Here is a 17,523-nt window from a genome sequence, read left to right as displayed (position 1 = left end):
AGAGAGTTGTGAGCTTTGGGAGGAAGAGAGTATGAGTCGGAGTCATAGTCCCTACATCTCATTGCTGTTCTTACATTCATGTGTCTGCATCAATCAGTTGACCTAGGTCATGGAGATCACAATCAATTGGTAATTTAACACAGATTCTCTAAATGTCTGCATGAAACTAATGGTATCCATACATGATCATGGGAAAAATGCTGAGGAAAAGAAATAGTCAACCATGGATATCTCAGGAAATAAAAGAAAGTATCAGAATTTTTAAGAAATACATACAAAAAAGCAAAGATTAGTGGGAAACTCATAGATTGGGAAATCTTTAAAGGCCAACAGAAAGCCACAAAAAATGTTATAAAGAAAAGTAAGGTAGATTATGAGAGTAAACTAGTTCAGAATATAAAAACAGGTAGCAAAAGTTTCTATAAATATGTAAATTTTAAAAAGGTGGCGAAGGTAAACGTTGGTCCTTGAGAGGATGAGAAGGCCAATTTAATAACTGGGATTAAGGAAATATCTGAGATATTAAACAGTTATTTTGTGTCGGTCTTCACAGTGGAAGACACAAATAACATGCTGAAAACTAATGACAAGAAGGTTACAGCAGGTGAGGACCGAGAAACTATCATTATCACTAAAGAGACAGTGCAGGGTAAGCTAATAGATCTAAAGGTCGACAAGTCTCCTGGCCCTGATGAAATGCATCCCAGGGTATAAAAGAGGTGCATGGTGGACAATGGGGAGCCTGTAGATGTGGTGTACTTGGATTTCCAGAAGACCTTTGACAAGGTGCCACACTAAAGGCTGCTACATACGATAAAGTTGCATGGTATTACAGGTAATGTCTTTGCATGGATAGAGGATTAGTTGACCAGTAGAAAGCAAAGAGTAGGGGTAAATGGGTGTTTTTCTGGTTGATGGTCAGTGGTTAGTCGTGTGCCTCAGGAATCAGCGTTGGGACCACAATTGTTTACAATTTACACAGATGATTTGGCGTTTGGGATTAAGTGTGGTGTGTCAAAATTTGCAGATAACACTAAGGTGAGTTGTAGAATAACGTGTGCAGAAGACACTGAAATTCTGCAAAGGGATAGAGATAGTCTAAGTGAGTGGGCAAAGGTCTGGCAGATGAGGTACAATGTTGATAAGTGTGAGGTCATCCATTTTGGTAGGAATAACAGCAAAATGGACTATGCATTAAATGGTAAAAAATTGCAGCGTGCTGCTGTGCAGAGGGACTTGGGTGTCCTCGTGCATAAATCGCTGAAGGTGGGATTTCAGGCGCAGCAGGTAATTAAAAAGGTAAATGGAATTGTGTCTGTCATTGCTAGAGGGATGGAGTTTAAAAACAGGGAGGCTATGCTGTAGCTGTGTAGGGTCCTGGTGAGGCCACACCTGGAATACTGTGTGCAGTTTTGGTCTCCTTACTTGAGCAGGGATATACTAGCACTGGAGGGGGTGCAGAGGAGATTCACTCAGTTGATTCCAGAATTGAGAGCGTTAGATTATGACGAGAGACTGAGTAGACAGGGATTATACTCATTGGATTCAGAAGAATGAGGGGAGATCTTATAGAAACATATAAGATTATGAAGGGAATAGATAAGGTGGAGGCAGGGAAGTTGTTTCCAGTAGCAGGTGAAACTAGGACTATGGGGCATAGCCTCAAAATAAAGGGAAGCAAATGTAGGACTGAGGTCAGGAGGAACTTCTTCACCCAAAGGCTTGTGAATCTGTAGAATTCCCTGCCCAGTGACATGGTTGAAGCTACCTCGCTGAATGTTTTTAAGGCAAGGCTAGATAAATTTTTGAACAGTAAAGGAGTTAAGCGTTATGTTGAGTGGGCGGGTAAGTGGAGCTGAGTCTCAAAAAGATCAGCCATGATCTTATTAAATGGCAGAGCAGTCTTGAGGGGCCAAATGGCCTACTCCTGCTCATAGTTCTTATGTTCTTATGTTCTAAGGGAAATTGGGAGAGAGAGGTAAATTAAACCCTTTCCCTGAGAATAATAGAAGCTTGAAACATTTGAATGTCGTCCTTTAACGTAACGTGTAGCTCCCGAGTCCAATGGAAGAATTTCCATTATTATATCGAATGTAGAATGAAATTGCAACATTCTGTTTTATTTCTAAAACAATGCTAAAATAACAACTTAGTTGCATAAGAGAAAAGACAAATGTAATTTGGGCTGCTGGAATGAACTATGCTGTTGAAAGAATTAATTCTTCTTAATCAAAAAATAAAGCACCTTCTCCACAGAGACACACATCGCCATGTTGAAGGGCAGCAATCCTCATGGAAAAGACATCCCGGTGGTGCTGTCATCACACAGCCAGCCTTAATCATACAGGAATAGTTGATTTGCATGCCTTGCTTTTGGAAGTGCAAGCTGTAATTGAAAATTCCCCTTGACGTTGATGTATCCCCTCATTCCATCGTTACGGTAAACTTGCAGATTTGTCAATGTCAACCATTTTCCTATTACCCACAGCTAGAGTTTTTAACACAAACCAATTAAAGTAACATTGAACCAAAGTGGTAGCAACGGTTTGCTACTTAGCGTCATGGCCATAAACGTCCAATTCATACTCATACCATCTGGCCCTGGAAATATATCAGTGTCCATCAATTGTCGGCGGGTCAATAACATGCAAATCTCCACTTACTGGCACAATGGGATTATCTTCGGCATGCAAACTACAGCAGTCAAAGATGGTTCATCGCCACTATCACCTGAAGAGTAAGTTGTGATTAACAATGTCTATTGATCTTCCACAGGGAACACAGCTGTGCAGCAAGCATAAAAATATCGAACATTTCTATTGGAAAATGTTTGGCTCTGAGTCAGACAGCACAAGCCATAACATTTTCCTACCCAGTTCATGCTGTTTGGGAAAGAGTCTCCATTTTTCCTCTGGACGGGATGGGTAGGGAATAAAGCGATTTAAACAACTTCACAGCTTGAGGGTTTCAACTCTCACTAATAAAAGCTTTTATTTTCTTTTCAAATGGGTTCAGGATTTAAATAACTTGACAGCCTGACAAGCTGTCCACCCTTTACAACCCTTTAAACTTCTTCCATTCATTCATGATTCACAAAATTGCAGACTAAGGCTCTTGTTCCAGTGAAAAATGGGTCTGTTTGACTTCAGCACTGAGTCCCTAAGGCCCTGTTGCATTTGGATATCACTCATGTATAAATGACAACCATCTCCTTTCATGTAGTGGCAAAAATGGGATTGGTAGGAGTTGGCTAACAGTTTTGGATCTGGGTCTTGTTTATTCATTTTAAAAGTCCTCAAAGTGTCTGCAGTTCACACAAATTTGACCTAGAACATGAACAAAAGCAACAACTTGCACTTAGATATTGTCTTGACCATAATTACCATTTCCCAAGATGTTTCACAGGAATGATATAATCGGGACCAGAAAGAGACAATGTGGGCCTTGGGTGCTTCACCTGTTTCCAGAATCTGTATCCTACCATACTTCCCCACTATCACCTCCAAATCTCCCCCTCAAAAACTTCGGATAGATGTCCAGAATTGGCAAACAAAGACACTGTTAAGGAGGCGAAAATAGATGGTGTTAACAATGGCCCAAACATGAGGTTGGAAGTATCTATGTGATCATGAGCAGACAGGTCTAATTTTAGCATCTTGCCAGGGAGAGAAATGGAGTTGGTGGTCGTGGAGTTATGACCTGATCGAAAACAGTGGCTTCAGTCTTCCCGGTATTTAATTGGAAGAAATCTCTGCTGCTCCAGAACTGGATGCTGGAGGGGGATGAGTTGAGAGATCTGGTCATATGTAGAATTGGGTGTTAACAGTGTACATGTGAAGATTAACACTGTACTTTCAGACCGTGTCACCACTTGGCAGTTTGAAGTTGACAGGTATGAGGGTTTGAAGGACAGATCATGAGGAACACTAGAAGAAATGTTGCATGAACAAAAATAGACCCCATCGCAAAAGATGCTTGGGATACAGTTCGACAGATACAAACTGAACCAAATGAGAGCAGCCCCATCCAATTGGATCACAGAAAGTAGATAGTGAGGCCAACCTTGTCAAAGTTGGGAGAGAGGTTGAGAAGAATACGGAGGGATCATTTATCTTTGTCACAGTGAGTTCTGACGATGATAAGAACAATTTCAGTGTGTTGGCAGGAACAAAGAACAAAGAAAATTACAATACAGGAACAGGCCCTTTGGCCCTCCAAGCCTGCACCAACATGCTGCCTATCACAACTAAAACCCCTACCCTTCCAGGGATTGTATCCCTCTATTCCCATCCTATTCATGTGTTTGTCAAGACACCCTTTAAAAAAGGAGCATAACGAAGATGAAATGATGGAGTTCTGGAAAAGATGTCAATGAGCTAACCCTAATCATTTTTTTTTAAATAAAGGTGGCGTTGTCAATGGAAAGATCCTTTAAAAGACTGTTTATTAGAGACAAAATAAGTCATGGGTTTGCTTACAATCTAGAATTATTCCAGAATACTCAGCAGTTTTAGTAGATGATAGCTGGATCAGAAATGCTTTACAAGCTTTACCAGATTTGGAAGTCAGTGCTGAAACCAATTTTCCACTAAATGCTTTTTACATCTGTGCCTCTTAGCCTTTCACTGTTCATTTAAGTGTATCAACGAAAGCTCTCTCCCACATGAGGGATTACCATGTAAAATTAAAGCACGTGGGATCGGGTGTAGTGTGCTGAAACAGATGAAAAATCAGTTACCACACAGGAATAAAGAGTAGGAATAAATGGCATTTTTTTCTGAATGGTTAGGTAGTGACTAGTGGAGAACTGCGGGGATCAGTACTAGTATCCCAGCTATTCACAACATATGTAAAAGTCTTTGATGAGGGAACTAAATATATCTCAAAATTTGTAGATGGCACAAAGCTGGGTGGAAGGGTGAGCTGTGAGGGGGATGCAGAGATGTTCCAGTGTGATTTGAACAGGCAGAATGAGTGGGCAAATGCATGGCAGATGCAGTATAATTTTGATAAATATGAGGTTGTCCACTCTAATAGCAAAAATAGGATGGATGATTATTATTTGAATGGCAATTGGTTGAAAGAGGGAATATTCATGGATACAAAATTGGCTTGATGGTAGGAGACAGAGGGTGGTGATGGATGTGTTTCAGGCTGGAGGCCTGTGACCAGTGATGTTCCACAGGAATCGGTACTGCCTCTGCTTTTGTTTTTCATTTATATAAATGATTTGGATGAGAATATAGAAGGCATGATTAGTATGTTTGCAGATGACATCAAAATTGGAGAGAAAGTGGGCCGTGAAGAAGGTATCTATTACCAAGAGATCTTGATCAATTCTGTCAATGGGCTGAGGAACGGCAGATGGAGCTTAGTTTGGATTAATTTGAGGTATTGCATTTTGGGAAAGCAAACAAGGGCCGGTCTTGTACAGTTAACGGTAGGGCCCTGGGTAGTGTTTTAGAACAGAGAGACTGAGGAGTGCAAGTACAGATTCTTTAAAGATTGTGTCACCTGCAGACAGAGTTGTTAGGAAGTTGTTTAACACACTTGCCTTCATTGCTCAGACCTTTGAGTTTAGCAGTTGGGACGTCTTGTTGAGCGTGTATAGGGCATTGGTGAGGCCTCTTCTGGAGTACTGTATGCAGTCTGATTGCCCTGTTATAGAAAGGATCTTATTAAAATGGAGAGCATTCAGAAATGTTGCTAGGACTGGAGGGTTTTAGTTATAAAAATAGGCTAGATATACTGGGACTTTTTTCAGTGGAGCATAGCAAATGAGGGGTGGCCCTGTAGAGGTTTATAAAATCATGAGGGGCATAGATAAAGTGTATAGCTAGGGCCTTTTCCCTGGGGCGGGGGGAGTTCAAAACCAGGGGGAGTATTTTTAAGGTGAGAGGAGAAAGTTTTAAAAATGACATGGAGGCAACTTTTCAACACAGAGTGTGGTCTAGAATGAACAGCCAGACAAAGTGGTGGATGCAGGTATGGTTACAACATTTGAAAGATATTTAGATAAGTACAGGAATAGGAAAGGTTTGGAGGGATATGGACCAAGCATAGATAAGTAGGACTAGTTCAGTTTAATTTGTTTTGTAATCAGTAGCTGCAGAAAGATTGTGATGAATGAAGGACCATTGACTAGATAGTTAGGATTTTGAAAATGCGCTAAGTTGAGAATGTAAAAGGAGGTAGGACTGAGACATGCTTGGAGGAATATGGACAGACAGTCGTATTAGGAAGTGATCAGAGAAGCCCTTATCTTTAACTGATACAGTGGAACTAATGATCATGTGACAAGTCAAAGATTGGCTATGGAGAAGGGCTGTAGAGTTGATATGGAGGGTGCAATCAGAGGGCAGTAAATTCAAAGAAGAAAGATGGGATGAGACAGAAATTGAAATCACCACGTACACAAACTGGCTTGGTGCAGAGACTAATGAAGGAAAACAGCGACAATAACTCGGTGAGAAAATCTTCATTGCATTTCAGAGGGCAGGGCAGGCAAAAATGTGAATCAAAAAGAGAGGGATAGAACAAATTGAGTTGCCCAAAAAAAGGAGAAAGCCCTAGCAAAGTAGAGGATCAAAGTGTGATTTTGTGATAAGATGCACAGGCCGTCACGATGTGATGACAGAACAAGGGGTTGAAGATATAACTAGATGGGAAAGCTTCATTATGCCACACAGCCAGGTTTCAGAGAAGGCCATGATGTTCATGCAATCATCCACATCAAGATTATTGCTCGCAAGCTGCTTGATAACAAGTGAATGGACATTCCGGAGGGAATTATGTCGCGGGCTGAGGAGAGCTAATCTGCTGACAGAATGCACAAGATTAGTAATGCAAAATACGGTTTTTACAGGAAGGGAATGAGAAAGAACAGTCCAGAGAGTGCATTGGGCGTGCTAGATAACAAGAGAGTGGAGTTGGACAATTGGAATTGTTGTATGTAATGTGCCTTCAAGTCCTTGCCTTCAGAGGATCCCAAAAGAAACATAGAGGGAAGCAGTAGTCTAGCCCATGAAGGAGTCAAGCCCAGGGCAGCAACCAAGAAAGGCTAAGGTCTATAGCAGGATTAGGGCCGGGGATTATAAAAGTAAGGTACTGAAGAGTAAAGAAGTGAAAGAATGCATGGCGATAGGAGGGAGGGATTGAAAGAAGGGTTATAAAAAAGTAAAACAAAAAGAAATTAAGTTAAAATAGAGCAATGGATTCCAGTATGATGTAGCAGCCAAAATGCACATGCGAATGGACTCAGAGGAAGTTCAAGTTACATATGTCTGGTTCCAGAATAACTAGGCTGCATAAAAATCTGATTGTAAATGGGAAATGGGAAATAGTTAGGGGATAATAGGATTGAGTCCAGAGTTAAGGTCAGAAGTTGTGTGTTAGAATAGCAAGGATGTACACGTGCAGTCAGCATGGAGCATAGATAAACTGTTAGAGGAGTTGGGAGGCAGTTGGAGCAAGAGAAGTCCAGGAGACATCTAGGACTACTTACAGGATTAGAAACATGAAGGTGAAGTGAAAGGACATGATAAAATTCAAAAACAACAGAGGTTTGTTCTTCAGTCTGGATGAATGACTTTCTGGCCAGAAACAGCCTGAAGCTAAAAAAAAGCCTAAATAATTGATGGTAAGCCACAGGCTGAGCAGGAGACTGAAATTTCCCAATCCCAGGAGAGATGGGGAGAAACAGCCTTCAACCTGATCAATGATAATAGGAACCGGCTCCATCCCCGCCTCTTTGACCTGTCTGTCTCCTCTCCACCTATCTTCTCCTCTATCCATCTTCGATCTGCCCCCTGCTATTTATTTTAGAACACCTTCCCCCTCCCCCATTTCTGATGAAGGGTCTAGGCCCAAAACGTCAGCTTTCGTGCTCCTGAGATGCTGCTTGGCCTGCTGTGTTCATCCAGCTCTACACCTTGTCATCTCTTTAAACCTGATCAATGTTACTATTAGTATTTGCAAAAGTACAGAGAATCAGAGACATACATTGTTCATTTATAGAACCAACAGCTTCTTGAAGGACAAGGATGGTCGAGGAAGTTTGAAAGAAGATCTGGGTCAAGATTTTCCCAGGTCTTGACCACAGCTGACAAAGCAAAGAGCAGTAGATGATACACAAGAATGGAGCTCAACAATCATTTCATGGTATTCTAATGGAGAAGAGTGGTCATAATGCCTGGAAAATTCCAAGAATTTGAAGCCTAGCCTGAGAGAAAGTCTTCGCCACATCTTTACCAGAACACTCAAGTTGTAATGTACTTTAAAGGAAGCAGAAGAAGATTCAGTTACTGAATATAAAATTGCTGAACAGCTTGGAGGCATATCAACTTTGTTGATTGGAACTTAGAGATTTGAAAGTTCTGTGACAATTAACCTTCATTCTTTGGCAAAGACTAGTTTCTCGATTGACACAGTAATGATGCAGTGCTGAAATATTCTCATTAAACATTTCCCCAAATGTTGCAGTGAGAGCCAAAACGAAGGGGCATGTTATCACAGTTTGTTATAACCGCCCTCCTTGATGTATGCAGTTGGACAGATCATGAAGGAGAATGAGCCTAACAATTCTAAAGATTAGAAAGACCTTTTTTTTTGCTTCCCAGCAAGATATGAAAGTGTTGAATTAGCTGCCAGCTGAAGCTCTTGCTGTGGTGATTAACATCTCTGAAAAGAAACTAGTGGAACAGCTGTTTGGCATACAATTCAAGGGTTTAATAATTTGTGCGGGAATAATCTAATTCTTTGTGTAACATGCTGGATTCTGAGCTGCCAGGTCCACAGAATGTAATATTCTTTGGTGGAATACCTTGGCTGTAAGCTTGAGTACACGGCTGCACAATTCCTTGGGATTTTGAGCTACAATTGCTGTGGCAAGTGGTTGAAATTCTCAGGAAATTGACGGAGATCCGATTGTTTCCTTAGTGACCGCAAAGGCTGGAGTGATCACCAGAAGTGAGGGATAATTCAGGATTGAGGTGGACACATCCACAGGGCTACCTCTGTACCAGGGTGACAAAGATCTGGATTCTTCTGCTCAGATATTCAGATGGTTGTTTGAGCAACACAGAATGAAATTCAACGTGACACCCTGCTAAAATCCCTTAATATTAGGGAACCCGGAGAGCTCTGCTTCCATTAAATTGGTAGCTAATGAAGAAAAGTTAGATGATTTCAAACCTAGGCCGGAGTTTACGATGGCAACACAGTGTCTGTTCCAGCGTGGCTGGGAAATATGCACTCGGACCCTGGGGAATCTCAATTGTAACACATTCCGTAGGAATTGTCCAGGAAATTGAAGACTCTGCTGGGCAATTCCTCAATGCTTGGAACCGACTGAATGTCCATATAAATCAGAGACATTGTTGGATTGTGATGAAGTTAAGCAGAGCAGTTACTCAGGAAAAATTAGTCTAACTCCTGAATAACTGTCCAACAGTCATAGCTCATACACTTGCCCAGCTGCACCACCCCCAGACTTCTTGTGCGCCCTCGTACCTGACCTGACACCACTATCCCGCTCATCACAAAGAGCCAACCTGAACACACCCCCACGTTGTACAGGCCCCTTCCGGACCTGACCTTCTCTATCCGTAACCCCCACCCTCCCCAGACAAACCTGACCTGACCCAACATATCCCACTCTTGGACGGACATGACCCTCATCCCACTTTTAGAGGAACATCTTCTCTCTACCCTGTTCCCCTCCAGAACCACGCTGACCCCCATCCCACCTTCCCCATGGCAGGTCCTACCCAGCCAGCCCAGACTTGATGCAATCTAAATCCCCTCCAGGAGCAGAATGGCAATGTGACTATGAATTCTCTGCTCAAAATTCCACTCCCTTACACTTTTGGACTTGGAAACAGATACAAGTGATGGTGGGTGGTGCTGTGGAGGTCAGAGGGACCCGAAGAGCACGGCTGCAAACAGAACAAGTAACAAGGGAAGGTACTGAGTGAACCAGCAAAGCCAAAATATTGACTGATCAGATCAAGAAACTGATATTGCAAATGGCACGAGGCGAAACCTGAAAACAGGGCAACACTGCACTCCAGATGATTCACATTCAATCTCAGCGGGACAAAGGAAAAGTAACACAGAGCTCTTTAAAGAAAAAAGGTGATTGCTGCTTCTCATAAGCTATTGACCACTCCACAGGCTCAACTAAAACAAGAATCTGAGTAAAGAAACCATATGAGCAAATTATCCAAGCGGATGGTGTCAAGGTGGCTTCAGAGATTTGTCCAGAGGAATTTGAATCTGAGAACAGCCAGCAGTGATGAATACACTGCCAGTGGGACAGGAAGGTATCTGTGTGAGGTCTTTGAAACTGAATTCATGAAAATGCAAACTCTCAAGCAAATCAATACAAAAGACAAAAAGGAACCCAGTGAAAACGTGAGGAAACTTCAACAGAGTAACATTTCTTCAAATAGCAGACAAAGCTTGGAGGAGGCTTCTTTGTCAAAAGGGAATGTAAGGTCTATAGGATAGAAAGAAAAATATTGCAAACAGAGTAGGAGCAGTTCTCGAACAAGGACAGAAATTGCTGGGAAAAGCTCAGCAGATCTGGCAGCATCTGCGATTACAAATCAGAGTTAATGTTTCAGGTCCAGCGACACTTTCTCAGAACTCACCTGAAACATTAACCCTGTCTTTTCCTTTACAGATGCTGCCAGATCTGCTGTGCTTTACCAGTAACTTCTGTTCTTGTGCTTAGATTATTTAATATTATCGGTGATTGTGAAACAAGAAGAATCTGACGAAACCTCAGCTGAACTGGAGCTAGTTGGCTTCACGGATGGATGGGATAAAATTGCAAAGAAGGAAGTGCTGCAAAGGTTCGGTTATTCTTAACGTAGGGAAATTCTTTGATCCAGTTGGCTTAGGTTGAACCACTACCAGTTGCCTCTTTCTAATGAGAGTAGGACTATGGTGACTGTACCTGTAATATAGAGAGGTGTGACATGATGTATTTTAACAGATCGAGACAAGGTGAAGGCAATGTAAACTGGCACATTTTTAAAGAGTATAAAGGGACAGAGAGATCTGAGGATACATCTACATTGATCTTTGAATGTAACAGGATGTATTGAGAAAGTGGCTGGCAAGGCGTGTGTATTTCATGAGGAGAGGTATTGAGTTCAAAAGCAGGAAATGTATGATGTTGTTGACTTGCTTGCTGAGCTGGCTTGTTTTCATTCAAATGTGTTGTCATCATGCTAAGTAACATCATCAGTGAGAACTCCGATGAAGCGATGCCATTCTACTCCACTTGCAATTTGTACTGTCTGGTCCATTATGGTGAGCCATATCAGTTCCGGTTTTGTTCCGTATGGGTTTGTACATGGGGTCCAATTCTACATGTTCATTGATTGCATTATGGATTGAGAACCACGCATCTAGGAATTCCATGTGTGTCTATAGTAACCCAAGCCAAACATAGAATTCCAATGGCTGGGGAGAAAGGACATGGGTGATTTGGTGAGGGGAAGAAAAAATGTTCAATTTTGTGTCAGAGCACTTCTGAATATTAGAGAAAAGAGAAAAAGAATAAGGCTGCTGAGCAATGAGGTTGAAACAGGAGCATGGGAGTAACTTCATTTCTCCACATTGGACCCAATGGGCTGAATGGCATCCTCATGTGCTCTAATAAGAATTTCAGCTCAGGCCTTTGTTGTATATTGTCAGTCAAGTCAAGCAGTAGCCTGCTACAGAATCTGGAAATCAGTGAATGTTCCAAGCATTTCTGTAGCTCCTTGTTAAGATGTTATTGGACAGAGAGACCACTGTTCTGAGCATCAAGCCCAGCATGATGTTACACACCGGGAATCAGAACAAAACTGGTTCCTGCTGCAGGACTAGTTAGAAAACTTACAAGAGTTTTTTTTTGTACTGATAACCTCAGCATTCTACTCGAAGAATGGGGTTCTAGTTTATCTGCAGGCAAATTGCTACAAATTATTTATTAAAATGGAGTTAGGTTTATTTAATCAGGTCAAGGATGACATCTTGTATAGCTATGTTAGTAAGGTGCTATGAACGTCTTCTATCTTTAGTTACAGGTAATTGTTCAAAAACGATTTGAGTTTGCGGCAAGAATGACATGTGTTAAGATTCTAATCCCTACATTGTACTAATGAACATTGTTAGGCTTGCACTGCAACAAGTTTTAATCTGTTTTACCCTCAAAGGAGACTTCCTTCTTTAGAGGTTCGGTTACTCTGTGTAGGAACTGGCTGAAGTGTTAACTCAAGGGCCCCAAAGAGAGTGCTACGTCCTCAAGGCAGGTTGCGAGTTGCGATTGTGGGGTTACGATTCCACAAGATGCAATGTCCCCATGGAGTCTCAGTGAGTTATAATAGCTGTTTCCCCTTTCTAATAGACCCCATTTATTCCTCCTGCAGTATTCAAGTTCTCACTTGGTGGGCTGCCACTATTTTGTCTTATTTTGAGGAAAGTCAATGTCTAAATTTCGTGAAAGCCTTCATGTTTAAACCTGGAAAGACTGATAGAATAAAGTATTTGTTCATTAATGTCACTGTCCGTGGATATGCCTTTGTTGTCATAGAGTCATACTGCATGGAAACAAACCTTTTGGTCCAACCCATCCACGCTGACCATGTTCCCAAACTAAACCAATCCTGCTTGCCTGCATTTGGCCAATATCTCTCAAACCTTTCCCATTCATGTACTCATTCAAATGTCTTTTAAATGTTGTAACTGTGCCTGTGTCCTCTGGCAGTTCGTTCCACACACAAACCACTCTCTGTGTGGAAAAAAATTGCCCCTGAGTGTTGAACTCCCCCATACTAGGGAAAAGGCCCTTATCATTCACCTTATCTATGCCCCTCGTGATTTTATAAACCGCAACAAGGTCACCTCTCAACCTTCTACAGTTGCATGAAAAAAGCCTCAATCTTTCCATTTGATTTTTGGATCTCAAGCCCACCATAACCGGCAATGTCCTAGTAAATCTTGTCTGAACCCTCTCCAATTTAATGATATCTTTCCTATAACAGAGCAGCAAGAGTTGCACACTGTAATCCAGAACAGGCCCAAACCAATGCCCTTTACAACCTCAACATGATGTTGCAACTCTTATGCTCAAAGGTCTGAGCTTTGAGTTGATAACTTCAGCTGAACAAACTGAGAAATGTTGCCAAACCCTCTGAAACATTCAGCTGTTGAGATCATTAATAGTAATTGAGATTTATGAAATGGCCTTTAGTCTCCTGTCCAAAGAGAATGCTGGAGTTATTGAAGAAAACGTATTCCCTACCTCATTCTGTGAGGGTAGTGTATATTATCTGTGTCTTTTTCAAAATGTAAGGACCAATTCAGGAAACAAACTGTGGTCTCAATATGGGATCACTCTGTCAACCAGAATAATTTTGTCTTTCTGTTTGTCTGCCATAAATCAGTTTCTACCTGCACACATCAGGTCACCTATTGTGGTTTGAATTCAATTATATGAGTAAATAAATGGGAGGGAGTAGAAGGGATTCCATTAACTTTGGCTGCTGCTATCTCTTGAGACATTAAATTCTGTCAACTGTCTAGTGGCTGACCTCTTGAACATTTTCTCATCTTCAGCTTGTTGTTTGTTTCCCAGTTGTATGTCCAACTGTTCTGTGTAGACCTGAAAATCTGACCTGTTGTCATGTTCAAAGTTATTGGAAATATGATGCCCACTGTTTTCAGAACCTCTTCATCAGACTAGATTAGAGAAAAGATGTGATTGCAAAAAAATCCAACATTGAACAGAACATTGGTAAGTATTAATAAATATCATTGCATGAAGTCAATGAATAGTAGGAATTTTAACATGGTGATTCACCACACACCATATTAGGTTCATTCTGTGTCCCTTTTAACTCTTGAGTTGATGAGTCTCCTGTTCAGACCTTTGGAATGTAACCTGATCTGTTTGCAATAATTTCCAAACAGTTTCAACTCAGTGTGTTGCAATCAAGAATTTGCGACAGTGAATAGTCCCTAATTTCATAGTAAATAGATAACCTCAGCAAGATTTCAAGCAGAACACGTTTTCTTTAAAAAAGGTAACAAAAGTATTTGCATTTATATCATAGCTTTCTAGACCTGCAGACATCTAAATATCCTTTACAGACAATAAAGTACTTTTAATTTTTTAAAGCAAGAAATGCAAGAGGCAGTATTCAAACAATGTACCCATAAACAGCAATGTGATGATGCCGAGATTTATTTTTAACAATGTTGATTTAATGTTAGAATTGATAAATACAGGCCCTGACAGTGAAAAGAAATCAGCTGCACCTTTTTAGAATAGTTTCAGGGGGTCTTTTATAACTACCCATGAGGACTTTCATCCTCAGTTTATTATTTTATCCATTGAGATGCAGTATTGTCTGTTTTGCCATCCAGCTGTTCTCCACTTAGAACCTGTGGTCTGATCTCCTGGGTATAACTCAAAACCACAACATTTTAACGAACAAGGAAAGAGTCCTACTCTTGATCCATGGCTACCAGATTTTACTAAAATATTATTGAACCATACTGTCAGAAAGCTGCAGCAGAGATACTACTATGTCACTTGAGTTAAAAAACAACACAAGGCAACATAAATCCACCATGTGGGGATGAGACGTTACAATTGTGAGGAGACGAGAAGTTAGTTTTTTTTCATTCCTCTGGAGCCGAAAAGGTTAAACATGTGACCTGCTGGACTTTACAAAGACTTATAGTGAAACATAAAATTTGATTTTTTTTCCTCTGTTTGGTCAAAACGCTCATAAGAAAAGTGGATTTAAGATGATCACATACCTGATTAAGGGAGAACTTGTAAAATATTTGCTGAATGAGTGATCAAAAAGATATTTCCCTTGGACAAAATTTCTTAAAGTGGGTTGCTTTAGCTGTTTTATTTGAGAGTTGCTAATTTCAAAAGAAGAATAATGATGGCAATAGAAATTGAGAAAAAAGAGATTATTGTTGGAAGATACAAACGGACCATTTTAGTTTATGATCTTTCTGATACAAATTTGTACCTGTTGGGTATGTGCATTGGGATGTTAAATTGAGGCTGTACAGGGTATTGATACTCTTTCGGAGTACTGTGCCCAGTTCTAGTCTCCCTGTTATAGGAAGGAGATTATTATGCTGGACAGGGCTCAGAAGAGATTTATCAAGATGCTGTTGGGAATGGAGGGTTTGAGTTATAAGGAGAGGCTGGAGCATTCCACTCTTTCACTGGAGCATAGGAGGTTGAAGAGGGACTTTATAGACGTTTATAAAATAATGAGAGGAATAGGTGATGTGAATGGCAGGTGCCTTTTGCCTAGGGTGGGGGATTTTAAGACCGGGGGAGTATTTTTAAGGTGACGGTAGAAAGATTTTAAAAAGATGTCAGGTGCAGTTGTTTTTACACGGAGAGTGGTTCGTGTGTGGAATGAACTTCCAGAGGAAATGGTGGCTGCGGGCCATTTAAAAGACATTTAGGTAGTACATGAATAAGAAACGTTTGGAAGGATATGGGCCGAGTGCATGCAGTTGTGATTATGGTCGGCGTGGACAGGTTGGACCGATAGGTCTGTTTCTGTGTTGTTTGACTCTAAGTTAGAAACGGTGTGAGAATTTTTTTTATTGTGCTGAGCCTGGGTGACCACAGCAGAAAATCGACTTGCTTCCCTGGGTTGAAGTTCACTAAAAAAGATATAAAGGGTCTCTGATGAAGGGTCGAGGCTCAAAACGTCAGCTTTTGTGCTCCTGAGATGCTGCTTGGCCTGCTGTGTTCATCCAGCTCCACACTTTGTTATCTTATAAAGGATCTCTTAGTCCGTTCTTTCTCATGTTTGTAACTGGTGCTAGGAAATAATTTTTGGAAATTCACTTGCAGGTCTTTTGGTCACATTTGCAGATTGGAAAAGGATAGCTCCTCGAGCCCACCCCCAACGAAAAAAAGAGAACAGAGGTGAACAAAGAACTAGAGTGCTGTGGAATGACTTAACAGCAATGTTTTAGTAGTAAAGAGCTGGGATTTTATCTGTGAGTAGGTAGTATCGGAAATCCAGCGGAATGCATTTTCAGCAGAAGAGCTTGAACTGTGTGAACGTGCAAAGTCACTTAGGCAGCCCCAGATCCACAAAAATCAATAAAGGAGAGTATATTAGGAAGGGTGGTTTAAAAACTTGGATAAAAGGGGTAGGTTTAGTGGAGCATTGAGGCCACTGAAGAATTCGCCCACCAGGAGGAAAATGTTAAATCTTTTTCCCATCGTCTCTCACTTTGATGAGTGCAAAGTTACTGCTTTCAGCCATGTGCGTTAGGGAAACCTATCTGAGGTTTTGTATTCACAGGTTTAGTTTTCAGTCAAACCTTTAAGATGCATCTTCGAGCTTTGAGGTTGGGGAACAGGGGGAGAATCTCAGGTCCATTGAAATCTCACAAAGAGAAAAGCTGGAGAATTAACAATAAAGCCAGAATTCTTAAAGGACTGCCTCAGGCAATACTTAGATGGATAAACGCCTCCTGTATATGACTGCAATGCTGAGAAAGCACAGTGTGAGCTGAAAAAAAAGTCTTTTCTGGAAACTATTCCAACAAGAAATTTATAATGCATTTCTTCTAGTTTGAAAGGTGAAGGATCCAATTTTTTTCCGCTCAGTTTGACCCAAATATTATAAGTAGAAATAGCTAAGGTATGTTTAGGTACTGTATTCTGCGTAAAGATTCTTTTGTGTTGTGGTGATAGCATCTTCAGTTAACAAGACTTGTCCAAGAATTTCTCTTCATTCAAGTGGCTTCTCAACCACTAGTTGTGTTTATTTCTGATGCAGTTGCCAGCTTTTAGAGCTGTTTAGAAAGTTGTATTGCTTACCGTTAAGTGCTGAAGGGTAAGAAATAAGGAATCAATTGTGTTATACAAACTAAAAACTGAAAAAAACTACGGATGCTGTAAATCAGGAACAAAAACTGAAGTAGCTGGAAAAGCTCAGCAGGTCTGGCAGCATCTGTGAAGGAAAAAAACAGTTAACATTTCGGGTCCGGTGACCCTTCCTTAGAACTCAGAACATCAATTATGTAATTTTATGCAACAGGCCTGATGTTGATTGCAGCTTCTTTATAAAGGTATTTTAGCTCAGTGAGCTGGACAGCAGGTTTGTGGTGCAGAGTGATGCCAACAGTTTGGGTTCAGTTCCTGCAGCAATTCATATTAATATGAACATTGCACTGTTTCAGGTTCACTTGAGGTGTGGTGACCCTTGGGTTAAACCACCACCAGTTGCCTCTCTCTAATGGGACAGCTGCCCGATGGTCCGATAGGAGTATGATGACTTTACCTTTTACTTCTTATTGTCTCTGCAGCCAGTCACATTATCGAGTTAGCAAAAAGGGATACTGAAATGACTCCACAGAGGCAGATATCCCTTCACCAAGTTCCTTTACTTACTAAATAATAGCCGAGAGAACTGCAGATGTTGTAAATCAGAAACAAAACCAGAACTTGCTGGAAAGCCTGAGGAAGGG

General features: G+C 41.0%; 1 protein-coding gene across 1 annotated transcript in view; it reads left to right on the top strand.

The window, feature by feature from the left end:
* astn1 (astrotactin 1) overlaps positions 1-17,523 on the top strand; it is a 1,971,124-nt gene that overhangs the window by 1,346,093 nt on the left and 607,508 nt on the right. The window lies entirely within an intron of this gene.

The sequence above is a fragment of the Stegostoma tigrinum genome, chromosome 8 (assembly GCF_030684315.1).
Source record: "Stegostoma tigrinum isolate sSteTig4 chromosome 8, sSteTig4.hap1, whole genome shotgun sequence".
Lineage (NCBI taxonomy): Eukaryota > Metazoa > Chordata > Chondrichthyes > Orectolobiformes > Stegostomatidae > Stegostoma > Stegostoma tigrinum.
Note: the sequence above shows the minus strand (reverse complement) of the source record. Positions and strands in the feature narration are given on the sequence as shown.